At 38.9% G+C, this 27,639-nt stretch overlaps 1 protein-coding gene and 1 pseudogene across 2 annotated transcripts in view; one reads left to right on the forward strand and one right to left on the reverse strand.

The window, feature by feature from the left end:
* On the forward strand, positions 1 to 27,328 carry LOC132521911 (dipeptidase 2-like; annotated as a pseudogene).
* BMPR2 (bone morphogenetic protein receptor type 2) overlaps positions 1 to 27,639 on the reverse strand; it is a 189,626-nt gene that overhangs the window by 44,521 nt on the left and 117,466 nt on the right. The window lies entirely within an intron of this gene.

Below are 27,639 nucleotides of genomic sequence, written 5' to 3' on the forward strand. Positions count from 1 at the left end.
ATGACTGTTACATGGTATGGTAAGCCTTTGTTTAGCTTTGTAAAAAAACTGTCAAACTCTCTTCAAAGTGGCTGTCCTCTTTTGCATTCCTACTAGCAATGAATAGTTCCTGTTGTTTTACATCCTTGTCAGCATTAGGTGTAGTCAGTGTTTTGGATTTTAGCCATTCTAATAGATTTTTTCAAACTGGTATCTCATTGTTGTCTTGACTTGCAATTCCCTCATGACATAGGATGTTGAGCATATGCTTATTTGCCATCTATCTTCTATGGTGAGCTGTCCATTTAGATCTTCTCTCTACTTTTTAATTGGGCTGTTTGTTTTCTTATTGTTAGGTTTTAACAGTTCTTTGCATATTTCAGATACAAATCCTCTATCAGATATGTGTTTTGCAAATATTTTATCTTAGTGTGGATTGTCTTTTCACTGTCAAGGTATCACGGTAATGCTGGCCTCACAGAATGAAATAGGAAGTGTTCTCTAAGCTCCTATTTTCTGGAAGAAATTATAGAGAACTTGTATCCTTTCTTCTTTAAATGTTCTCTAAAATTCAACAATAAAACCATCTCAGCTTGATGCTTTTGGTATTAGAAAGTATTAATTATTGATTCAATTTCTTTAATAGATAAACACCTGTTCAGATTATATATTTCTCCCTGTGTGAGTTTTGGTAGATTGTGTCTATCAAGGAATTGGTCCAATACATCTAAGTTATCAAATCTGTTAACATAGAGTTGTTCATAATATTCCTTTACTATCCATGGGATCTGTAGTCATGACATTTCTTTCATTTATGATTATTAGAAATTTATTTCTTTTTTCATTTTGTTCTTGGAAGCCTGGCTAGAGGTGTATCAATTTTATTGATCTTTTTAAAGAACCAGCTTTTGGTTTTGTTGCCTTTTCTCTATTAACTTCCTGTTTTCAATTCAACTGATCTCTGATCTAACTTTTACTCCTTCTTTCTTTCTGCTTATTTTGGATTTAATTTGCTCCTCTTTTTCTAGTTTCCTAAGGTAAAAACTTAGGAAATCACTAGAATTTATTATTGAAGGAAAAAAAAAGGGCATACAAAATTAAATCCAATTCATCTAGTTAACATTAAAATAAAATATCTGCCCCAATTTTAGCACCCATGTGAAACCAACCAGGCCCTGTGGGACTCCTGGGCACAAAACCCTTTCTGTGTCCCTCGTTTCTTGTTTGTAGGAAATAAACTTCATTCAGCCTCCATGACCTTCCCTGAGTTCCAAAGGGCAGGTTCAAACAGTTCCTAATCGAGGAAGGGAGGGGATGCAGAGACAGGGAGGAGTAGTACAAAAACAACAGTGCAGCTTTGGAGCAGGGTACTGGTTCCTCCTCAAAGGATATACATTATCAGTATTTTTGAGCTCCTCTGAAGTACGAAAACCCCCACCAAATGGAAGATGTTAACTGCTTGATGAAGCATTCTTCATTCCAGAGAGGTCACAGTTCGATAATCTCGAGAACCACAGAATCCTATCATGAGACCACCTGACACCAGATGATCTCTAGACTGAAGGAATGCAGGTCCTGCAGGCACCCAGATCCTTATAAGCAACCCCTCCCCTTGAGTATAAGACTCCTCACAAACCGCCCCCCCCCCCACACTGAGACACAGTTTTTGGTTTTTTTTTTAATAGTTTACTGTATGTATGTATGTCTGTATGTCTGTATGTATGTATTTATTTATTTATTTATGGGTGCTTTGGGTCTTCGTTGCTGTGTGCGGGCTTTTCTCTAGTTGCGGCGAGCAGGGGCTACTCTTCGTTGTGGTGTGCAGGCTTCTTGCTGTGGTGGCTTCTCTTGTTGCAGAGCACAGGATCCAGGCACCCGGGCTTTAGTAGCTGCAGCACGCAGGCTCAGTTGTTGTGGCGTGTGGGCTCTAGAGCGCAGGCTCAGTAGTTGTGGCGCACGGGCTTAGTTGCTCCATGGCATGTGGGATCTTACCGGACCAGGGTTTGAACCCTTGTCCCCTGCATTGGCAGGCAGATTCTTAACCACTGTGCCACTAGGGAAGTCCCTGGGACACAGTTTTGAGGGCATTAGCCTGCTCTGGCCCCCTTTGCCTGGCAAAGCAATAAAGCTATTCTTTTCTACTTCATCCAAACTCTTTCTCTGAAATTCAAACTGGGGCTGGTGTACAGAGGCTGATTTTCAGTATCAAATGTGACAGACAAAATTTATTTTTCATAGAATGAAGTTGTTCTTTAACTGCATTAATACAAATTCACAAATCTAGTGTGAAACAAAGGTTTGCTATTTCCAAATTAGAAAGGCTAATTATTTAAATGGATATTTATTTCCTTATGTAATTCAAACACATATGAATTAATAAAGTAATGTCTTGAAAACATTACAAATGCCAACTATATGGTACTTACATTTTTTTTTATTTCAGAGGAAAAAATGAGATAAAAATTACACTGCTTAAAGCATAACTCAAGCTATGACTTGTCACCTAGATTTTTATTTTTTGAATTGGACATCTATGTTCTGTTTTTTCATACATCTCTTTTTAAAAAAATCTAGATATAACTGATGTACAACAATATTATTTTCAGGTGTAAAACATAATGATTCAACATACATTTCTCTCCTATGTGCCATTAAATCATCATTGAGAAAGTAACATAGCATTTCTTAAAAGAGTGCTATTCACTATCATCTTGAAAAGGGAACCCTCATACACTGTTGGTAGGAAAGTAAACTGGTACAGCCATTATGAAAACAGTACGAAGATTCCTTAAAAACTTCAAAATATAGTTATCATATGATCCAGCAATTCCATTCCAGGCCATATATACGGAAAAAACAAAAACTCTAATTTGAAAAGATACATGCTCCCCTATATTCATAGCAGCACTATGTTAAAACAACAAGACATGGAAGAAACCTAAATGCCCAGTGACAGATGAATGGATAAGGCAGATGTGGTATACAGATATAGATATATAGATAAAATATGATATTACTCAGCCATAAAAAAAAAAGAATGAAATAATGTCATTTGAAGAAACACGGATGGACCTAGAGATTATCATACTAAATAAAGTAAGTCAGACAGACAAAGACAAATATATCACTTATATGTGGAATCTAAAGAAAAAATTGGTACAAATGAACTTATTTACCGAAGAGAAACTGACTCACAAACATAGAAAACAAACTTACGGTTACCAAAGAGGAAAGGAGGAGCAGGAGAAATAAATTAGGAATTTGGGATTAACAGGTACAAACTACCATAAAAAAATAAACAACAAGGACCTACTGTATAGCACAGGACACTGTAACTATATTCCATATCTTGTAATGACCTATAATGAAAAAGAATCTGAAAAACAATATACACACACACACACACACACACACATACATACATATATATTTTGCTATACACCTAAAACACTGTAAATCAACTATACTTCAATTTAAACAAAAAACAAAAAAGCAACTTTATCACCCCGAAGATAAACTCTGTAACCATTAACTCCTTATTCTCCCCTTCTCCAACAATCTGGTAAACTCCAGTCTACTTTCTTTCTCTATGAATATGCCTACGATTGATATTTCATGTAAATGGAATCATACAATATTTGCTGTTTTCTGTCTGGCTTATTTCACTTAGCATAATGTTTTCAAGGTTCCTCCATGTTGCAGTAGATAGGTTATCTTTTCCCCTTCTTAATATGTCCACTGAAGTACAAAAATTTTAAATTTTGATGAAGTCTAATTTATCTACTTTTTCCTTTGTTGCCTATGGTTTGGTGTCATATGTAAGAATTCACTGCTAAAGCCTAGGTCATGAAGATGTACTCCTATATTTTCCTCTAAAAGTTCTATGGTTTTAGCTTTTATATTGAGGTTGTTGAACCATTTTGAGTTAATTTTTGTATATGGTGTGAAGTAGGGGGTCAACTTCATTCTTTTGCATATGGATGCTAGAGTGTTTTTAACTCAATCCAAACAATCTTTGTCTCTTAACTGGAATATTTAATCTATTTACATTTAAGATACTTAGTGACACATTTGTGTTTATATCTACTATTTTATTTTAGACTATTGGACCATGCCAACTAGTTTTCCAGGCAGTAGAAAGACCTTAGAATATGGTAACAGTTATTACACTCTCCATGATTAATTACTGATGTCATATTTTCGTCCCTTTTTTAAAACTCCATGAACAATTATTATGAGCAAAAGTGCTACAATGAGAACTTTCATATGCTTCTTGCTTGTAGTGCAAATAGGTACAGCTTTTTTAATTTCTGAATTTTATTTATTTTTTTATACAGCAGGTTCTTATTAGTCATCAATTTTATACACATCAGTGTATACATGTCAATCCCATTCACCCAATTCAGCACACGACCATCCCCACCCCACCACGGTTTTCCCCCCTTGGTGTCCATACTTTTGTTCTCTACATCTGTGTCTCAGTTTCTGCCCTGCAAACCGATTCATCTGTACCATTTTTCTAGGTTCCACTTACATGTGTTAATATACGATATTTGTTTTTCTCTTTCCGACTTCCTTAACTCTGTGTGACAGTCTCTAGATCCAGCCACGTCTCAACAAATGACTCAATTTAGTTCATTTTTATGGCTGAGTAATATTCCATTTTATATATGTACCACATCTTCTTTACCCATTCACCTGTCGATGGGCATTTAGGTTGCTTCCATGACCTGGCTATTGTAAATAGTGCTGCAATGAACATTGGGGTGCATGTGTCTCTTTGAATTATGGTTTTCTGTGGGTATATACCCAGTAGTGGGATTGCTGGATCATATGGTAATTCTATTTTTAATTTTTAAAGGAACCTCCATACTGTTCTCCATAGTGGCTGTATCAGTTTACAATCCCACCAACAGTGCAAGAGGGTTCCCTTTTCTCCACACCCTCTCCGATATTTGTTGTTTGTAGATTTTCTCATGATGCCCATTCTAACCAGTGTGAGGTGATACCTCGTAGTTTCCATTTGCATTTCTCTAATAATTAGCGATGTTGAGCAGCTTTTCATGTGCTTCTTGGCCATCTGTATGTATTCTTTGGAGATATGTCTATTTAGGTCTTTTGCCCATTTTTGGATTTGGTTGTTGGTTTTTTGAATATTGAGATGCATGAGCTATTTATATATTTTGGAGATTAATCCTTTGTCCGCTGATTTGTTTGCAAATATTTTCTCCCCTTCTGAGGGTTGCCTTTTGGTTTTGGTTATGGTTTCCTTTGCTGTGAAAAAGCTTTTAAGTTTCATTAGGTCCCATTTGTTTATTTTTGTTTTTATTTCCATTACTCTAGGAGGTGGATCAAAAAAGATCTTGCTGTGATTTATGTCAAAGAGTGTTCTTCCTATGTTTTCCTCTAAGAGTTTTATAGTGTCCAGTCTTACATTTAGATCTTGAATCCGTTTTGAGTTTATTTTTGTGTATGGTGTTAGGGAGTGTTCTAATTTCATTCTTTTTACAAGTAGCTGTCCAGTTTACCCACCACCACTTATTGAAGAGACTGTCTTTTCTCCATTGTATATCCTTACCTCCTTTGTCATAGATTAGTTGACCATAGGTGCATGGGTTTTTCTCTGGGCTTTCTATCTTGTTCCATGGTCTATGTTTCTGTTTTTGTGCCAGTACCATATTGTCTTGATTACTGTAGCTTTCTACTATAGTCTGAAGTCAGGGAGCCTGATTCCTCCAGCTCTGTTTTTTTCCCTCAAGACTCCTTTGGCTATTCGGGGTCTTTTGTGTATCCATACAAATTTTAAGATTTTTTTGTTCTAGTTCCGTAAAAAATGCCATTGGTAATTTGATAGGGAGTACATTGCATCTGTACATTGCTTTAGGTAGTATAGTCATTTGCATAATATTGATTCTTCCAGTCCAAGAACATGGTATATCTCTCCATCTATTGGTATCATCTTTAATTTCTTTCATCAGTGTCTTGTATTTTTCTGCATACAGGTCTTTTGTCTCTCTAGGTAAGTTTAGTCCTAGGTATTTTATTCTTTTTGTTAAAATTGAAATGGGAGTATTTCCTTAATTTCTCTTTCCCATTTTTCATCATTAGCGGATAGGAATGCAAGAGATTTCTGTGCATTAATTTTGTATCCTGGAACGTTACCAAATTCATTGATTAGCTCTAGTAGTTCTCTGGTGGCATTCTTAGGATTCTCTATGTATAGTACCATGTCATCTGCAAACAGTGACAGTTTTACTTCTTCTTTTCCAATTTGGATTCCTTCTATTTCTTTTTCTTCTCTGATTGCCATGGCTAGGACTTCCAAAACTGTGTTGAATAACAGTGGTGACAGCGCACATCCTTGTCTTCTTCCTGATCTTAGAGGAAATGCTTTCAGTTTTTCACCATTGAGAATGATGTTTGCTGTGGGTTTGTCGTAGATGGCCTTTATTATGTTGAGGTAGGTTCCCTCTATGCCCACTTTCTGGAGAGTTTTTATCATAAATGGGTGTTGAATTTTGTCAAAAGCTTTTTCTGCATCTATTGAGATGATCATATGCTTTTTATTCTTCAATTTGTTAATATGGTGTATCACATTGACTGACTTGCATATATTGAAGAATCCTTGTATCCCTTGGATAAATCCCACTTGATCATGGTGCATGATCCTTTTAATGTACTGTTGGATTCTGTTTGCTAGTATTTTGTTGAGGATTTCTGCATTTATATTAATCAATGATACTGGTGTGTAATTTTCTTTTTCTGTAGTATCTTTGTCTGGTTTTGGTATCGGGGTGATGGTGGCCTCATAGAATGAGATGGGAGTGTTCCTTCCTTGTAATTTTTTGAAAGAGTTTGAGAAGGATGGGTGTTAGTTCTTCTCTAAATGTTTGATAGAATTCACCTGTGAAGCCATCTGGTCCTGGACTTTTGTTTTTGGAAGATTTTTAATGACAGTTTCAATTTCAGTGCTTGTGATTGGTCTGTTCATATTTTCTATTTCTTCCAGGTTCAGTCTTGGAAGGTTATACCTTTCTAAGAATTTGTCCAATTCTTCCAGGTTGTCCATTTTATTGGCATAGAGTTCCTTGTAGGAGTCTCTTGGGATGCTTTGTATTTCTGCGGTATCTGTTGTAACTTCTCTGTTTTCATTTCTAATTTTATTGATTTGCGTCCTCTCCCTCTTTTTCTTGAGGAGTCTGGCTAATGACTTATCAATTTTGTTTATCTTCTCAAAGAACCAGCTTTTAGTTTTATTGATCTTTCCTGTTGTTTTCTTTATTTCTATTTCATTTATTTCTGCTCTGATCTTTATGATTTCTTTCCTTCTGCTAACTTTGGGTTTTGTTTGTTCTTCTTTCTCTAGTTCCTTTAGGTGTAAGGTTACATTGTTTATTTGAGATTTTTCTTGTTTCTTGAGGTAGGCTTGTATAGCTATAAACTTCCCTCTTAGAAGTGCTTTTGCTGCATCCCATAGGTTTTGGATCGTCATGTTTTCATTGTCATTTCTCTCCAGGTATTGTTGGATTTCCTCTTTGATTTCTTCAGTGATCTCGTGGTTATTTAGTAACGTATTGTTTAGCCTCCGTGTGTTAGTGTTTTTTATGTTTTTTCCCCTGTAATTCATTTCTAACCTCATAGCGTTATGATCAGAAGATGCTTGATATCATTTCAATTTTCTTAAATTTACTGAGGCTTGATTTGTGACCCAAGATGTGATCTATCCTGGAGAATGTTCCAAGCGCACTTGAGAAAAAAGTGTAATCTGCTGTTTTTGGATGGATGTCCTATAAACATCAATAAATCTATCTGGTATATTGTGTCATTTAAAGCTTCTGTTCCCTTACTTATTTTCATTTTGGATGATCTGTCCATTGGTGTAAGTGAGGTGTTCAAGTCCTCCACTATTATTGTGTTACTGTCGTTTTCCTCTTTTATAGCTGTTAGCAGTTCCCTTATGTATTGAGGTGCTCTATGTTGGGTGCATATATATTTATAATTTTTATATCTTCTTCTTGGATTGATCCCGTGATCATTATATAGTGTCCTTCCTTGTCTCTTGTAACGTTCTTTAACGTCTATTTTATCTGATATGAGTATTGCTACTCCAGCTTTCTTTTGATTTCCATTTGCATGGAGTATCTTTTTTGATCCCCTCACTTTCAGTCTGAATGCGTCCCTAGGTCTGAAGTTGGTCTCCTGGAGACAGCATATATAGATGGGTCTTGTTTTTGTATCCATTCAGCAAGGCTGTGTCTTTTGGATGGAGCATTTAATGCATTCACGTTTAAGGTAATTATCGATATGTATGCTCCTATGACCATTTTCTTGATTGTTTTGGGTTTGTCTTTGCAGGTCCTTTTCTTCTCTTGTGTTTCCCACTTAGAGAAATTCCTTTAGCATTTGTTGTAGAGCTGGTTTGGTGGTGCTGAATTCTCTTAGCTTCTGCTTGTCTGTAATGCTTTTGATTTCTCCATCGAATCTGAATGAGATCCTTGCCGCGTAGAGTAATCTTGGTTGTAGGGTCTTCCCTTTCAGCACTTTAAGAATATCATGCCACTCCCTTCTGGCTTGTAGAGTTTCTGCTGAGAAATCAGCTGTTAACCTTATGGGAGTTCCCCTGTATGTTATTTGTCCTTTTTCCCTTTCTGTTTTCAATGATTTTTCTTTGTCTTTAATTTTTGCCAATTTGATTACTATGTTTCTTGGCGTGTTTCTCCTTGGGTTTATCCTGTATGGGACTCTGTGCACTTCCTGGACTTGGGTGGTTATTTCCTTTCCCATGTTAGGGAAGTTTTTGACTATAATCTCTTCAGATATTTTCTCTGGTCCTTTCTCTCTCTTTTCTCCTTCTGGCACCCCTATAATGCAAATGTTCGTGTGTTTAATGTTGTCCCAGAGGTTTCTTAGGCTGTCTTCATTTCTTTTCATTGTTTTTTCTTCATTCTGTTCCACAGCAGTGAATTCCACCATTCTGTCTACCAGGTCCCTTATCCGTTCTTCTGCCTCAGTTTTTCTGCTGTTGATTCCTTCTAGTGTAGTTTTCATTTCAGTTATTGTATTGTTCATCTCTGTTTGTTTGTTCTTTAATTCGTCTAGGTGTTTTTTATACATTTCTTGCATCTTTTCGTTCTTTGCCTCCATTCTTTTTCCGAGGTCCTGGATCATCTTCACTGTCATTATTCTGAATTCTTTTTCTGGAAGGTTGCCTATCTCCACTTCATTTAGTTGTTTTTCTGGGGTTTTATCTTGTTCCTTCATCTGGCACATAGCCCTCTGCCTTTTCATCTTGTCTATCTTTCTGTGAATTTTTTTTTCCCCCCACAGGGTGCAGGATTGTAGTTCTTCTTGCTTTTGCTGTCTGCCCTCTGGTACAACTTCTTTGGCAACAGTTTAGCTCTATCTCCTATGATTAAGCAATTCTACTCTTAGGTATAGACTTTGGAGAAACACATGCACATGTGTACCAGGACATACATTCATGAATGTTCACAGTTGAATTATTCTCAATATACAAAAATTAGAAACAACCCAAATGTCTATCATCAAGAGAATGGACAAGTAATTGTTGTATATCTATACAATGGAATACTATGCAGCAGTGTGGAAATGACTTGCATTCATTATATTAAAAACAAACAAACAAATATGCCAGAAGAATTACAGCTTTGTCAGTAAGACAAACAAATCTGAAAACATCTTGTTGGGTGAAGGAAGCAAGACACAAAAGAAAAGGCTCTGAGTTAATTAATATAAAGTTTAAGAACTGGAAAAATTTAACTATATTAAACTCTTGGGCATATATCAAAAGATAGACAAACTAAAGAAAGATTACAGAAAAAATTATGGAAATCAAGGAAATGATTATCATAAGAGTCATAATAACAGCTATCCTGAAAAGGGGGAAAAATGAGTTGTGATTAGGAACAGACAAAACACAGGGGTCATCTGGGATGTTTTTCTGGATTTGGGTTTGATGATGCTTTATGTTGAACTGTATATATTTTATATCATATGTTCTACTATAAAATACTTAAGCCCAGAAAAAAAGCCTAGAAGGAAATGCACTGAAATGTTAGCAAAGATTTTGAGCAATTTTTATATATGTATTTTCTAAATATTCTACAATAAATATGGATTATTTTCTATTTTAAGCAGCAGAAAACCCAACAACCATCATTTTAAAAGAACTCACTGCTTGTTCTCTAGGAGTTCACAATGTAGTACCAGTTTTCATGTATGAGCTTCCCTCTTTATTGGCTGTGTACAAAATGTTCCTGCTTTACTATCATAAGGAATTATCCTCTAACATCTGACTTTTGGTATCCCAGTTTCTCTGAATGTCTGAGTTTAGAAATGCTAGTATCTGATACTTAAGATTTACTGCACAAACAAAAATTCTCCTTAACCCCTACTATTAACCACCATTATTAACTGCCACGATTGTATAGTGCCAAACTATATAATAAAATGATAGTTTTCAACTTATTTTCCTTTGTCTACAAAATATAAACATACCACAGGCATCTTACCAATTTCACACTGTCACCGTTAAATCCTACTTTATATGAAATGGCCAGTAGGTTTACAAAAAAAAAACCAAAAACAGCTATTATCCTCTGCTCTCCTTATTCCCAAATATTAAAAGATAAGATTAATAAAATAGGCACATAATAAATCAAATACACGGGGCTATCTACATCTTAGAAGAATCATCAACATAGGATAGTCAAAGGATGTCTTTACAATGAACTATAGAATAAAGGGAGGGGAACAAAACCATTTAAAAGATGTTCTTAAGTACAGTTAAACTGTTCTGCGTAACTGTGAGCTGTTGAAGAATCATTGAGGCAGACAGATCAGCCTGATATGAAACCAAAAGTTCTGGGATGATGTTCACGAGGAGAAGCTTGGCATTCATTATGAAGCCAAGAATACTTCAAAAAACAGATTCGATAAGGAATAAATGCAGTTGTAAATCAAAGAATGTTCCTCACAACTGTATGTCTGTTCAAACAGCACCCTGTGCAGCATTATCTATAAGTAAATGACATTTCCAGATTACAAAGCAATAGCTAGCATCAAAAACATACAATCAGGTAGGTTTTCTTCTGCAAAAGATCCACATTTTATTTAGCAAAATTAATAAACATGGCAGTATCTTTATAATAAATAATGGAATCAAATGCTTTATGGATGGCACTGATAAAAACAGAGGAACCAACAAGCTAAATAAAAAGCCATCTTATTCTGCAGTGGAATTCAACAGATTTTGTAGTCATTATATGTTCTTTTACTACCAAAAGAAAACCTGAAATAGCTGAGAAGATGAGAAGAGCTATACCCAGTCTTAAAAATGGTAGTTGATGGGCTTCCTGGCAGCGCACTAGTTAAGTATCTGCCTGCCATGCAGGGGACACAAGTTCGAGCCCTGGACTGGGAGGATCCCACATGCCGTGGAGCAACTAAGCCCGTGTGCCACACTACTGAGCCTACGCTCTACAGCCCATAGGCCAAAACTACTGAGCCTACATGCCGCAACTCCTGAAGCCCGCGCACCTAGAGACTGTGCTCTGCAACAAGAGAAGCCACTGCAATGAGAAGCCCACGTACCGCAATGAAGAGTAGTCCCTGCTCCCCGCAACTAGAGAAAGCCTGCAGGCAGCAATGAAGACCCAACACAACCAAAAATAAATTAAAAAAAAAACAAACAAAAAAAAGGTAGTTGAGCCATTGACAGAAGTTGTAGGGGGTGTAATTTAAACATGCTTCAAAAGAACATAAGTGCTGGTTTTACCTGTAAGAAAGGGCAACTGATATCTTCTGTGCATGCCAGATATAGAAATACCATGAGAAAAACTATAAGGATAGTAATATGAGGTACTACATTTCATATTTGGCCTAAATGAAGACATTCTTAAATAGGAAACTCGTGCCAGGCAGGGTCAAATTTGGATTCTCTAAACGTATGTTGAGGAGCTAGAACTTACAAGCTTTGAATAATCTTTAAGATGTAACATAAGGAAAGAGGTCTCTGCCCTTGACCTGTCGCAACTATTTAGCTGTGTAGGAATAATCATGTGTATGTGCCAGGAAAATCTCCTTGATTAGGAAATACAGCAGCTGGTTTCTGGAATATGTGGAATAACTGCATCAATCAACTAATGTGGGGGGGGCCTTCAAGATGGCAGAGGAGTAAGACGTGGAGATCACCTTCCTCCCAACAAATACATCAAAACTATATCTACATGTGGAACAACAACTACAGAACACCTACTAAATGCTGGCAGAAGATCTCAGACTTCCTGAGAGGCAAGAAACTCCCCACGTACCTGGGTAGGGCAAAAGAAAAAACGAAAAACAGACACAAAAGAATAGGGAGAGGACCTCCACCTCGGGAGGGAGGTGTGAAGGAGGAAAGGTTTCCACACACTAGGAAGCTCCTTCACTGGTTGAGCCAGGGGCTGTGTGGGGGTTGGTGGTGAGAAGCTTCAGGACCACAGAGGAGCGCCCAAAGACAGGGGTGCAGAGGGCAAAGCGGGGAGATTTCCGCACAGAGAATCGCTGCCAATCACCTGCCGGGGCGGATGGGAGCTGGGAGCTGAGGCTTGGGCTTCGGAGGTCAGATCCCAGGGAGAGGACTGGGGTTGGCCGCGTGAACACTGCTTGAAGGGGGCTAGTGCGGCACAGCTAGCCGGGAGGGAGTCCGGGAAAAACTGGAACTGCCTAAGAGGCAAGAGACCATTGTTTCCGGGTGCGCGAGGAGAGGGGATTCAGAGCACTGCCTAAACGAACTCCAGAGATGGGCATGAGGCACAGCTATCAGCACGGACCCGAGAGACGGGCATGAAACGCTAAGGCTGCTACTGCAGCCACCAAGAAGCCTGTATGCAACCACAGGTCACTATCCATACCTCCCCTCCCGGGAGTCTGTGCAGCCAACCACTGCCAGAGTGCCGTGATCCAGGGACAACTCCCCTGGGAGAACACATGGCGCGCCTCAGGCTGTTGCAATGTCATGTTGGTCTCTGCCGCCGCAGGCTCGCCCCACATTCCGTACCCCTCCCTCCCTCCCCACCCCGGACCTGAGTGAGCCAGAGCCCCCTAATCAGCTGCTACTTTAAGCCTGTCTTGTCTGAGTGAAGAAGAGATGCCCACAGGCAACCTACACGCAGAGGCGAGGCCAAACCCAAAGCTGAAACCCAGGAGCTGTGTGAACAAGGAAAAGAAAGGAAAATCTCTCCCAGAGCCTCAGGAGCAGTGGATTAAATCTCAACAATCAACTTGATGTAGAATGCATCTTCGGAATACCTGAATAGACAATGAATCATCCCAAAATTGAGGGGGTGGACTTTGGGAGCAACTGTAGACTTGGGGTTTGCTTTCTGCATCTAATTTGTTTCTGGTTTTACGTTTAACTTAGTTTAGTGTTCAGAGATTATTATCATTGGTAGATTTGTTTATTGATTTGGTTTCTCTCTTCCTTTTGTTTTAAATTATAGTTGTATATATTATTTTCCTTTTTCTCATTTTGTGAGTGTGTAAGTGTATGCTGCTTTGTGTGATTTTGCCTGTATAGCTTTGCTTTTGCCATTTCTCCTAGGGTTCTGACTGTCCTTTTTTTTTTTAGTATAGTTTTTAGCACTTGTTATCATTGGTGGATTTAGTTTTTGGTTTGGTTGCTCCCTTCTTTCTTTCTCATTTTTTTTATTACTTTTTTTTTTTTCTTTTCAGTACACGGGCCTCTCACTGTTGTGGTCCCTCCCGCTGCAGAGTAGAGGGTCCGGACGTGCTGGCTCAGCGGCCATGGCTCACAGGCCCAGCCGCTCTGTGGCATGTGGGATCTTCCCAGACAGGGGTACGAACCCGTGTCCCCTGCATCAGCAGGTGGAACCCTCAACCACTGTGCGACCAGGGAAGCCCTTAATACTTTTTAAGTTTTTCATTCTTTTTTTTTTTTTGCGGTACATGGGCCTCTCACTGTTGTGGCCTCTCCCGTTGCAGAGCACAGGCTCCGGAAGCACAGGCTCAGCGGCCATGGCTCACGGGCCCAGCAGCCGCTCTGTGGCATGTGGGCTCTTCCCAGACCGGGGCACGAACCTGTGTCCCCTGCATCGGCAGGCAGACTCTCAACCACTGCGCCACCAGGGAAGCCCACATTTTTTATTCTTAACAATTGTTTTCTATTTAAACAACTTTATTTTATTTATTTATTTTTCTTTCTTTCCTTCCTCCTTTTTCTGCCTTTTCTTCTGAGCTGTGTGGCTGACAGGGTCTTGGTGCTCTATCCGGGTGTCAGGCCTGAGCCTCTGAGGTGGGTGAGCCAAGTTCAGGACGTTGGTCCACCAGAGACCTCCCGGGCCCACATTATATCAAATGGCAAAACCTCTTCCAGAGATCTCCATCTCAACACTAAAACCCAGCTCCACTCAATGACCAGCAAGCTACAGTGCTGGACACCCTATGCCAAACAACTAACAAGACAGGAACAGAAACCCCACCATTAGCAGAGAGGCTGCCTAAAATCATAATAAGTCCACAGACACCCCAAAACACACCAACGGACGAGGTCCTGCCCACAAGAAAGACAAGATCCAGCCTGATCCACCAAAACACAGGCACCAGTCCTCTCCACCAGGAAGCATACACAACCCACTGAAACAACCTTACCCACTGGAAGCAGACACCAAAAGCAACAGGAACTACGAACGTGCAGCCTGCGAAATGGAGACCTGAAACACAGTAACTTAAGCAAAATGAGAAAACAGAGAAATACACAGCAGATGAAGGAGGAAGGTAAAAACCCACCAGACCAAACAAATGAAGAGGAAATAGGCAGTCTACCTGAAAGAGAATTCAGAGTAATGATAGTAAAGATGATCCAAAATCTTGGAACTAAAATGGACAAAATACAAGAAATGTTTAACAAGGACACAGAAGACTAAAGAGCAAACAAACAATGATGAACAACACAATAAATGAAATTAAAAATTCTCTAGAAGGAATCAATAGCAGAATAACTGAGGCAGAAGAACGGATAAGTGACCTGGAAGATAGAATAGTGGAAATAACTACCGCAGAGCAGAATAAAGAAAAAAGAATGAAAAGAATTGAGTACAATCTCAGAGACTTCTGGGACATTAAACACACCAACATTCAAATTATAGGGGTCCCAGAAGAAGAAGAGGAAAAGAAACGGAGAGAGAAAATATTTGACGAGATTACAGTTGAAAACTTCCCTAATATGTATAAAGAAATAGTCAAGTACAGGAAGCACAAAGTCCCAGGTAGGATAAACCTAAGGAGAAACAAGCCAAGACACATATTAATCAAACTGTCAAAAATTAAATACAAGGAAAAAATATCAAAAGCAGCAAGGGAAAAACAACAAACAACATAGAAGGGAATCCCCATAAGGTTAACAGCTGATGTTTCAGCAGAAACTCTGCAAGCCAAAAGGGAGTGGCAGGACATATTTAAAGTGATGAAAGGGAAAAACATAAAACCAAGATTACTACACCAGGATGGATCTCATTCCAATTTGACAGAGAAATTAAAACCTTTACAGACAAGCAAAACCTAACAGAATTCAGCACCACCAATCCAGCTCTACAACAAATGCTAAAGGAACTTTTCTAGGCAGAAAACACAGGAGAAGGAAAAGACCTACAGTAACAAACCCAAAACAAGTAAGAAAATGGTAATAGGAACATACATATCGATAACTGTCTTAAATATAAATGGATTAAATGCTCCAAACAAAAGACACAGACTGGCTGAATGGACACAAAAACAAGACCCATATATATGCTGTCTACAAGAGACCAACTTCAGACCTACGGACACACACAGACTGAAAGTGAGGGGATGGAAAAAGTTATTCCATGCAAATGGAAATCAAAATAAAGCTGGAGTAGCAATTCTCATATCAAACAAACAGACGTTAAATAAAGACTACTGCAAGAGACAAAGAAGGACACTACATAATGATCAAGGGATCAATCCAGGAAGAAGATATAACAATTGAAAATATTTATGCACCCAACACAGGAGCAGCTCAATACATAACGTGAATGCTAACAGCTATAAAAAGAGAAATTGACAATCATAGTAGGGGACTTTAACACCTCACTTTTACCAATGGACAGATCATCCAAAAGGAAAATAAATAAGGAAACAGAAGCTGTAAATGATGCATTGAACAACATGGACTTAATTGATTTTTATAGGACATTCCATACAAGAACAGCAGATTACACTTTCTTCTGAAGTGCTCATGAAACATTCTCCAGGATCGATCATATCTTGGGTCACAAATTAAGCCTTGGCAAATTTAAGAAAATTGAGATCGTATCAAGTATCTTTTCCGACCACAACGCTATTACTAGATATCAATTACGGGAAAATATCTGTAAAAACTACAACACATGGAGGCTAAACAATACACTACTCAATAACCAAGAGATCACTGAAGAAATCAAAGAGGAAATCAAAAAATATCTAGAAACAAATGACAATGAAACACGATGACCCAAAACCTATGGGATGCAGCAAAAGCAGTTCTAAGAGGGAAGTTTATAGTAATACAACACTACCTCAAAAAACAAGAAATATCTCAAATAAAGAACCTAACATCACACCTATAGCAATTAGAGAAAGAAGAACAAAAAATCCCCCAAAGGAAGCAGAAGGAAAGAAATCATAAAGACCAGATCAGAAATAAACGAAAAATAAATGAAGGAAATGACAGCAAAAATCAATAAAACTAAAAGCTGGATCTTTGAGAAGATAAACAAAACTGATAAACCATTAGCCAGACTCATCAAGAAAAAAAAGAAAAGACTCAAATCAATAGAATTAGAAATTCTAGGAGAAGTAACAACTGACACTGCAGAAATACAAAGGATCATGAGAGATTACTACAAACAACTATATGCCAATAAAATGGACAACCTGGAAGAAATGGACAAATCCTTAGAAAAGCACAACCTTCTGAGAGTGAACCAGGAAGAAATAGAAAATATAAGCAGACCAAGCACAAGCACTGAAATTGAAACTGTGATTAAAAATCTTACAACAAACAAAAGCCCAGGACCAGATAGCTTCATAGGCGAATTCTATCAAACATTTAGAGAAGAGCTAACACCTATCCTTCTCAAACTCTTCCAAAATATAGCAGAGGGAGGAATACTCCCCAACTCATTCTATGAGTACACCATCATGCTGACACCAAAACCAGACAAAAATGTCACAAAAAAAGAAAACTACAGGCCAATATCACTGATGAACATAGATGCAAAAATCCTCAACAAAATACTAGCAAGTAGAATCCAAAAGCACACTAAAAGGATCATACCCCATGATAAAGTTGGGTTTATCCAAGTAATGCAAGGATTCTTCAAGACACACAAATCAATCAATGTGATAAACCATATTAACAAATTGAAGGAGAAAAACCATATGATCATTTCAATAGATGCAGAAAAAGCTTTCAACAAAATTCAACACCCATTTTTGATAAAAACCCTCCAGAAAGTAGGCATAGGGGGAACTTACCTCAACATAATAAAGGGCATATATGACAAACCCACAGCCAATATCGCTCTCAATGGCGAAAAACTGAGACCATTTTCTCTAAGATCAGGAACAAGACAAGGTTGTCCACTCTCACTACTATTATTCAACAAAGTTTTGGAAGTTTCAGCCACAGCAATCAGAGAGGAAAAAGAAATAAAAGGAATCCAAAACAGAGAAGAAAAAGTAAAACTGTCACTGTTTGCAGATGACATGATACTATACATAGAGAATCCTAAAGATGCTACCAGAAAACTACTAGAGCTAATCACTGAATTTGATAGAGTAGCAGGATACAAAATTAATGCAAAGAAATCTCTTGCATTCCTATACACTAATGCTGAAAAATCTGAAAGACAAATTAAGGAAACACTCCCATATACCACTGCAATAACAACAAAAAAACACCTAGGAATAAACCAACCTAAGGGGACAAAAGACCTGTATGCAGACAACTATAAGACACTGAGGAGAGAAATTTAAAGATGATACAAACAGATGGAGAAATATACCATGTTCTTGGATTGGAAGAATCAACATTGTGAAAATGACTATACTACCCAAAGCAATCTACAAATTCAGTGCAATCCCTATCAAACTACCACTGGCATTTTTCACAGAACTAGAACAAAAAATTTCACAATTTGTATGGAAGCACAAAAGACCGTGAATAGCCAAAGCAACCTTGAGAAAGAAAAATGGAGCTGAAGGAATCAGGCTTCCTGACTTCAGACTATATTACAAAGCTACAGTAATAAAGACAACATGGTACTGGCACAAAAACAGAAATATAGATCAATGGAACAGGACAGAAAGCTCAGAGATAAACCCATGCACATATGGTCACCTTATGTTTGATAAGCAGGCAAGAATACACAATGGAGAAAAGACAGCCTCTTCAATAAGTGGTGCTGGGAAAACTGGACAGCTACATGTATAAGAATGAAATTAGAACAATCCCTAACACCATACACAAAAATAAACTCAAAATGGATTAAGGACCTAAATGTAAGGGGAGATACTATAAAACTCTTAGAGGAAAACATAGGCAGAACACTCCATGACATAAATCACAGCAAGATCCTTTTTGACCCACCTCCTAGAGAAATGGAAATAAAAACAAAAATAAACAAATGGGACCTAATGAAACTTAAAAGCTTTTGCACAGCAAAGGGAAACATAAAACCAAGACGAAAAGATAACCCTCAGGGGCTTCCCTGATGGCGCAGTGGTTGAGAGTCCACCTGCCGATATGCAGGGGACATGGGTTCGTGCCCCGGTCCGGGAAGATCCTACATGCCGCAGAGCGGCTGGGCCCGTGAGCCATGGCCACTGAGCCTGCGCATCTGGAGCCTGTGCTCCGTAACGGGAGAGGCCACAACAGTGAGAGGCCCGTATACCGCAAAAAAAAAAAAGACAACCCTCAGAAGGGGAGAAAATATTTGCAAATGGAGCAACTAACAAAGGATTAATCTGCAAAATATACAAGCAGCTCATGCAGCTCAATATCAGAAAAACAAGCAACCCAATCCAAAAATGGGCAGAAGACCTAAACAGACATTTCTCCAAAGAAGACATACAGACTGCCAAGAAACATATGAAAGGATGCTCAATATCAGTAATCATTAGAGAAATGCAAATCAAAACTACAACAAGGTAGCACCTCACACTGGTCATAATGGCCAACATCATAAAATCTACAAACAATAACTGTTGGAGAGGGTGTGAAGAAAAGGGAACCCTCTTGCACTGTTGGTGAGAACAATATGGAGGTTCCTCAAGAAACTAAAAATATGACTATCATACGACCCAGCAATTCCACTACTGGGCATATACTCTGAGAAAACCAGAATTCAAAAAGAGTCATGTACCAATATGTTCACTGCAGCTCTATTTACAATAGCCAGGACATGGAGGCAACCTAAGTGTCCATCGACAGATGAATGGATAAAGAAATGTGGCACATATATACAATGGAATATTACTCAGCCATAAAAAGAAACGAAATTCAGTTATTTGTAGTGAGGTGGATGGACCTAGAGTCTGTCATACCGAGTGAAGTAAGTCAGAAAGAGAAAAACCAATACCGTATGCTAACACACATATATGGAATGTGAAAAAGAAAAAAAAAGGTTCTGAAGAACCTAGGGGCAGGACAGGAATAAAGACGTAGACATAGAGAATGGACTTGAGGACACGGGGAGGGGGAAGGGTAAGCTGGGACAAAGTGAGAGAATGGCATGGACATATACACACTACCAAATGTAAAATAGATAGATAGTGGGAAGCAGCTGCATAGCACAGGGAGATCAGCTTGGTGCTTTGTGTACACCTAGAGGGGTGGGATAGGGAGGGTGGGAGGGAGACACAAGAGGGAGGAGATATGGGGATGTATGTATATGTATAGCTGATTCACTTTGTTATACAGCAGAAACTAACACACCATTGTAAAGCAATTATAGTCCAACAAAGGTATTTAAAATAAATATCATTGCAAAAACATTTATGTACCTATAGTTTCTTAAATATACTTTATATTCCTAATTGAATATTTTAGAGATATCTAAACAACATATTCAAAACTAAGCTCCTTATTACCACCTATTGCAAAAAAGGGGCTATTTCCCTTGCCTATTACTGCAACTGAGAAATGATAGTAAAGAAGAGCAAAAGATGCTGGATAAAAGCTAATGAGTATCACAATTAAATACTTTTTTAACTTAAAGCATTTTATATAAAATGCTGTTTAAAGTACAATGTGTATTTTTTCTGCCTTCTTAACCTAAATATACTGGAGCAAATATCTACATGACTGGGGTCATAATTTTGGATATCAATTAGCCTATGGTGATATTCTCCGGGGCTATTAAGGTTTCTCAGACCATTGAGTTTTTCTACATTATTGCAACTGATTTCCAATCTTTCCATCTCATCCTTTGCAATCTCTTCTTTATGTTTTCAATGTGCTTGCCTTAACGTTTTTTTTTTTTTTTTGCAGTACGCGGGCCTCTCACTGCTGTGGCCTCTCCCGTTGCAGAGCACAGGCTCCGGACGCGCAGGCTCAGCGGCCATGGCTCACGGGCCCAGCCGCTCCGCGGCATGTGGGATCCTCCCGGTCCAGGGCACGAACCCATGTCCCCTGCATCGGCAGGCGAACTCTCAACCACTGTGCCACCAGGGAAGCCCGCTGCCTTAACGTTTTTATAATCTAGTTTGGGTTTTAAAAACAGACAGCCTAACTTGTTATAAATCAATGTAAATTTTAAGAAAACAAACTTTTAAAAGAAGACTAAGGGACTTCTATAAAAATAGAAAAATTTTAATAGGAAAATTTTGTAGCATCTATCTCAGCTGCTCATAGTGAAGACACTTCATCATTACAGAGCTGGTACTGCAGCAGTCCATAAAATTAGACGTTATTACGAGTTGACTAAAATTCTAATTCCCAAACTTCCCTGTCAGTATTTGGTGTGAGAAATTGCTCAGGAAGTCAAAACAAATCTGCACTTCCATAGTGCAGGAGGGGAATGAATCCTGTCTGGCTGGCCTTTTTCTTTTAATTTTAATTTTTTGTTTATTTATTTTTGTCTGAGTTCCGTCTTCGTTTCTGCACACGGGCTTTCTCTAGTTGCGGCGAGCGGGGGCTTCTCTTCATTGTGGTGCACAGGCTTCTCATTGCAGTGGCTTCTCTTGTTGCAGAGCACGGACTCTAGGCACACGGGCTTCAGTGGTTGTGGCTCGTGGGCTCTAGAGCGCAGGCTCAGTAGTTGTGGCACACGGGCTTAGCTGCTCCACGGCATATGGGTTCTTCCCAGACCCGGGATCGAACCCGCGTCCCCTGTAATGACTGGTGGGTTATTAACCACTGTGCCACCAGGGGAGTCCTGGTTGGCCTTTATTGAAGACAGCAACCTGTGTGCTATCCATGCCAAATGTGTAACTGTTATGCCAAGAGACAGTCAACTAGCATGCTACATGTGTGGAGAATGTACTTAAGAATCCAGTATGACAGGAAACATTTCATTCTCAAAAAATAATTTTTTTCTTTCCTTCCTGTTAATAGTTCTGAATGTTAGACCTCCTCCCCCCAACCCACCACGGGGTCAAAAGGTATGATTTGGAGTGGAAAAATAGGGGACAGAAATTAGGTATTGGCAATTTTTCTATTTTCATTTGTATGTCAATTTTTAATATAAACAAGGACACAGAAAGTATAAATGCAAGTCTAAGTGTTTCAGTGAACAAGTTTCAGCAGTTCAACTTCATAACAACTATAAATAAACCTGTTAAATGTTTCTGAACAATGCCAGCATTTGGACTTTTTCAAAAACAAGTAAATTTCTTACTGACAGCAACTAAATGGTGTTTGTAACATTTTTATTATACAGTAGATTCCACCCATTCACTATACTTTTCCGAGTTGTCACACATACAGTAACATGTTTTTAATGTTGTCTGTCTGCTGTGCTGTTCCTGTATGTTTGCTATTAAAATTAAACTATTAGAAAAAAAGTGGTTATACTAGGTAACTTCTAAAGTCCTTCTAATTCCAAAATTCTATTGAACTCTTCTAGTGTTTCCTGAAGGCTCAGCATTCTCTTTGCTTTTATTCTCAAATTCACAAAAGAAAATTCAACATAAAGTTTACATAAAAGTATACATTAACCCAAAATCTGAAATAGAAATTATTAATTCATATAACAGGGAAGAAAAAAAGTGTTAAAATATTTTTAATCATTAAAAATCATGCTAATGGTTAAATATTTTAAGTGAAAAAGTTTTCAGTATATGTCACATGGTCTAAAAATATGAAATCTCTGAAAAACTGCCAAGAAAAATATTTCAGTATGTATATTCACATATGTGTGCAATAAAAGAGGCCTTTAACCAAAAAACTCCAAACTTTTGCTTTTTGTATCTTTTTTTAAAAAACATATATGCTATATATATAGGCTATCCCTGAAACTGTTGTATTCTGCTAGTTCTAATAAACCCTCCTCTTCCTCCCTATCAGGTTTCTTAGTTAAATACTCAGCCAAATGTAAACACTGCTATGTATGCCTATGTGCAATGTCTGGGCTTGTACAAGCAAGCACTTCCTGAATGCAGAACTGACAGGGAAGCGCTGTCTGCCTCATTGGAGCCTGGGATGTTTCTGTTTACAAATCCTGGAGCCAGGCAGGGGCCACTACTGGAGGCGAGCTGTCTGCTTCCTTGCTACACTCGGCCTTTGTCTCGGTCTGTGTCAGAGAAAGAACAACATTGTTGCATGTGCTGCAAACAACAAAGGAAATCTTAAACATAACACACACTGGTTATATTGGCTCCTTAATCTTTTAAAACTCTGTGTGAAAAGGCAAATTAGGGATTAAGTTAAAAAAAATTTTTTTAAGAGTTTGCTTTTCATAAAAGCAGAGAAAAACACTTAAATCAAACAATTAATGTAGTCGGAGTTAAATGAATTCCATAGCAAAATAATTCAGATTGTTAAATACGATTTCAGTAATGATGATATATTATGCAGCATAGTGTTTTGAACAAATATTTTTACAAAGAGTAAACAATGTTGACTTATTTTAATTATTATGTTTGGAATGGTAACTATACAGTAATCATAATCAGATTAATGTTTATGTTTAATGTCCCAAAAACAAATTGAGAGGAGGCAGTAGGAGGCAGTTTGTTTTTTTTCCTCCAAGATGGTATTTAATACTGAACATTTAAGACTATTTTAAATTTAACTTTCCTTGTTAATCACTGTAAACAGACCTAGCCTGTAAGAAACAAACACAACAAATAACAACAATAAACAAAAATATTTCATATTCTGCTGAGTCCAGCCCTTTTATGACTGAATTATAAAAGGAATAGCAGAAAACTAAAGGGAAAGAAAGAGAGAAAGAGAAACAAACTGCGTTAAACCCCCTTCCCCAAAATAAGTTTGAGAAGAAAACACAGGAAAGATAATCAGTGCCTATCAATCTTAACTTCTATGTATTTAAAATTTTAATGTCTTTAAAACAGCTGCTTTGTGATTAAGAAGACTGAAGTTCAGCATTTTGTTTCTCTTATCAAAGAATGAATTAAAAATAGTTATATTTCACTGGAATAAAGTCATTAAATAAGCTTAAAAATAGAATGTAAGTAAATAGGTTAAGAATTTTTAGTAAATAGAAGAAAATACAAGATAAAGATTAATCTGCAGACTATGCTACCTTTAAAAAATAACATAAAAGTATAAAGAAAACATCATTAGATATGTTCTCAAAATATTTTTGGTATAATTCTACCAGGCCTTAATTGTCGCTATTTTGCTGAGATTTTATTTTTTACCTTTATATATAGATATGATAAAACAAAAGTGTTGTTACTGCATGCAACAGCTTTTGAAAATAATTATTTCATACTCCTTACAAATCAACAATAACCTAACTAAGAAAAGTCAATTTGAGCCTAAGTTAACATTAGGAAAACAGAAATCTAATCACTGCAATATTCATTACGTAAAACAAAACAAATTAAAACTCTCACAATACAGAATCATACAAAAGAGTCAGATTGACTAAAATATACTTAGTCAATTCTTCTAACTGGTATATAAATGATACTTCTAAATCCAGAATTCATACTAAAGACCCCTCAGAAAATGACCGTGAAATAATTTAACTATAAAAGTGGAAGTTACATCTTCCAGTCTTTGCCGACTAGACAGCAAAATATAAATTGCATTGTACGGATAAATCCCGCCCCCTCTGATGTTCTCTTCATTATGATAGTAACTTGTGCCCACTCGAATAAGGAAAGCAAGATAAACAGGTAGAGAAAAATTATCTTTTTTCTATTAAATTTGTTTGCCTGTTTTCTAGTTTTTCCCATAATTGTCTTATTTTAAACCACTTTTTATTACAAAACATAACCCAATACACAAAAGTGTTTATAATACAAATGCAGTGTTCCGTAAATTATTATGAAGTAAACACTCATGTAGCTACCACCTAGGCCAAGAAACAGAACATCTAGGTTCCCCAAACCCCTACCTGCTCCTTCTGGGTAATAACCGCCTTTCTTTTCATCAAAAAAAGACAGTATCCTAACTTTTGTGGTAATCATTTCCTTGTTTTTCTTAATAGTATTACATTCTCTACCTGATTGGTTTTGCCCATTTCTGAATTTTATATAAATAGAATTTTTGTGCCTTGGATCTGTTATTCAATAATGTTTTCAAGATTTAACCGTGCCATTATGAGCAGATAAAATTCATTCAGGGCTGCTGTTCTATATAACAAGTTATTTTTCTTTGTAATGAGTGTGGAACTTATTATAATAATAATTAAAAGACCACTGTAGGTAATCCCTATTAAGCATCATAGAAACATTACACATCCTGGGACTTCCCTGGTGGTCCAGCGGTTAAGAATCTGCCTCCCAATGCAGGGTGGCTGGGTTCGACCCCTTGTTGGGGAACTAAGATCTCACATGCTGAGGGAAAACTAAGGCTGCGTGCCACAACTACTGAGCACACACACTCTCTGGAGCCCACATGCCACAACTACAGAGCCCATGCACCGCAATGAAGATCCGATGCAGCCAAAAAAACAAAGAAGAAAAACAAAGAAAAGAAACATTTCACATCTATATACATTTAGTCTTCCAGTTTTATTTAGTACTTTTTTTTTAAAGAGCTGGGCTGTTTTTTGGAATTTCATTTATTTATTTATTTCATTTACTTATTTTTGGCTGCGTTGGGTCTTCGTTGCTGCGCGCAGGCTTTCTCTAGTTGCAACGAGCAGGGGCTACTCTTTGTTGAGGTGTGCAGGCTTCTCATTGTGGTGGCTTCTCTTGTTGCAGAGCACAGGCTCTAGGCACGTGGGCTTCAGTAGTTGTGGCACGTGGGTTCAGTAGTTGTGGCTCGCGGGCTCTAGAGCGCAGGCTCAGTAGTTGTGGTGCACGGGCTTAGTTGCTCCGCAGCATGTGGGATCCTCCTGGGCCAGGGCTCGAACCCATGTCCCCTGCATTGGCAGGTGGACTCAACCACTGCGCCACCAGGGAAGCCCTAGTACTTTTAAAGTATCCAATTTTGTTGGCAAGAGAAAAATATTAAACAAAGCAGACAAATGAAAGGGCTGCATATTCTCTCACCGTTTCTAATGTTTTGGCAGCAGAGGCAGTAGTAGCAACCACAAAGGCCAGAATTAATAAAAGATACACTAGGGAAGAACAGAGCAGAAAAAAAAGCTTGGAGATTAAGAGATAGGATAGAGGAAAACATGTCTTACTGGACAGGGCTTTATATAATTAGCACCATTCAGAAAACCATCCTTAATAAACCATTGAAATCCTTAACTTACCTATTCCATAGTTCTCAGACTATTTCCTCATCCCCTACCCTCAAAGCACCTACCTTATCGTACTTGACAATTCTTTTTTTTTTTTTTTTGGTAGGTGTTAGGGACTTCAGTAAGCTACCCCTGCCTCTGAAAATGATCATCTGACCTACCTGCCCCCAGCTCTCAACAATACCCGGAAGTTGGCTAGCCTCACTGGTGTGGAGGGCGGCCACTCACTGGAGAGTAGCCTCTCCATCTTGCATACCTTCTATGCGCTGGGTGTGCGCTACGTGACACTCACCCACACCTGCAACACGCCCTGGTTAGCACAGTGCAGATGGTAAGGACCCAGTGAGGCAGGGATCTGCCCAAGATCACGCTGGGGCCCAAAGCAAGTTTACCCCTGTGATCCGACCCTGAACCTGGGGTGGGGAGGGGAATGGAGGTTTGCAGAACAAGACTGAATCCCCAGAAGGGCCCTTCTACTGCCAGGCACAGCCCAGTTTGGGTCCCTCCTCTTGCACCGGGGAGTTGCAGGTGTAGACGGTTCGACAGAACCTCTTTCTAGGCTCTTGTAGCCAAGCCATGGCCACCAGTCAGACTGCCTCCTGGCTATCCTGCAGGGCACAGAGCTCAGCAAAGGGTATCCACCCATTCTAAAGCAATGTCAGTCGGCTGACCGGCTTTGGCGAGGTAAGCACCCAGGTTCCATACCCTGCCCCACATAAATGTACAGCCCCGCCTGTTCCCTACAGATAAATGCACACAAGATAAATGGAGCCCTGATGCCCTCTCCCCATCCTGTCCCTGCAGAAGGTGGTGGCAGAAATGAACTGCCTGGGCATGATGGTGGACTTGTCCCATGTCTCGGATGCTGTGGCACGGCGAGCCCTAGAAGTGTCACAGGCACCTGCCATCTTCTCCCACTCAGCTGCCCGGGGGGTGTGCAAGAACACTCGAAATGTTCCTGATGATATCCTGCAGCTTCTGGTGAGAGACTGCCCTGGCCCTCATACCTAAAGCAAAAGGTTAAAACCAGGAACCCTTGAACCTGAGCCTCTTCTCCCTCAATTTCCTCAAACCCCAGGTTAAATATCTTCTGCCTCCAAAACCCACAGTCCACAGCCCCTGAACTCTTGAGCCCTAGGTGGGGGTCTAGGTGGTAAGATACTCCTCCAAACCTGGAAACCCAGGGCCAAGACACCACCCAGATCAGGGCTGCGGCTCCTCCACACAAACCCAGAGAGGAGACGACTCTGACCTCAAAGCCAGGGCTGAACACCTTCCTCACAGGGGCCAAGAGAGTGAACAGGCAGGTGGCTGTGCTGGGGGCCAAGCTGACTGTCCACCGGTCCATCCCTCTGGCCAAGGGAATGGACAGCTCCTTAGGTCTCTGGGGTCTTCATCAGTTGTACTCTTGTTCCTCTCTCATCCTCCACACCCGGTGAAAGGAGCCCCCACAGGTTCTCAAGGAGACTGGGAGGCAGGGTGAATCTTGGGTGGGAAATGACCCAAACGGGGTGCTCTGGGGTCCACTCCAAATCTGAAGTCCAGTCTAGAGCCAGCTGGGATCACTTCAGATCAACCTCAGGGCTCTCTAGTTGGTACTCTCGGTGCCAGGCCATGAAGGAACTGGCCTGTTTGGCCTACAGGTTGCAAAAAGGGGAATCAACAGAGGCCAGTCATCACCCCCACCCCTACCCTGGAAGCCCCACGCTGCTGACTTTCCATCCTTCAGATCACTTCGACCACATCAGGG

This window comes from Lagenorhynchus albirostris, chromosome 6 (genome assembly GCF_949774975.1).
Source record: "Lagenorhynchus albirostris chromosome 6, mLagAlb1.1, whole genome shotgun sequence".
Lineage (NCBI taxonomy): Eukaryota > Metazoa > Chordata > Mammalia > Artiodactyla > Delphinidae > Lagenorhynchus > Lagenorhynchus albirostris.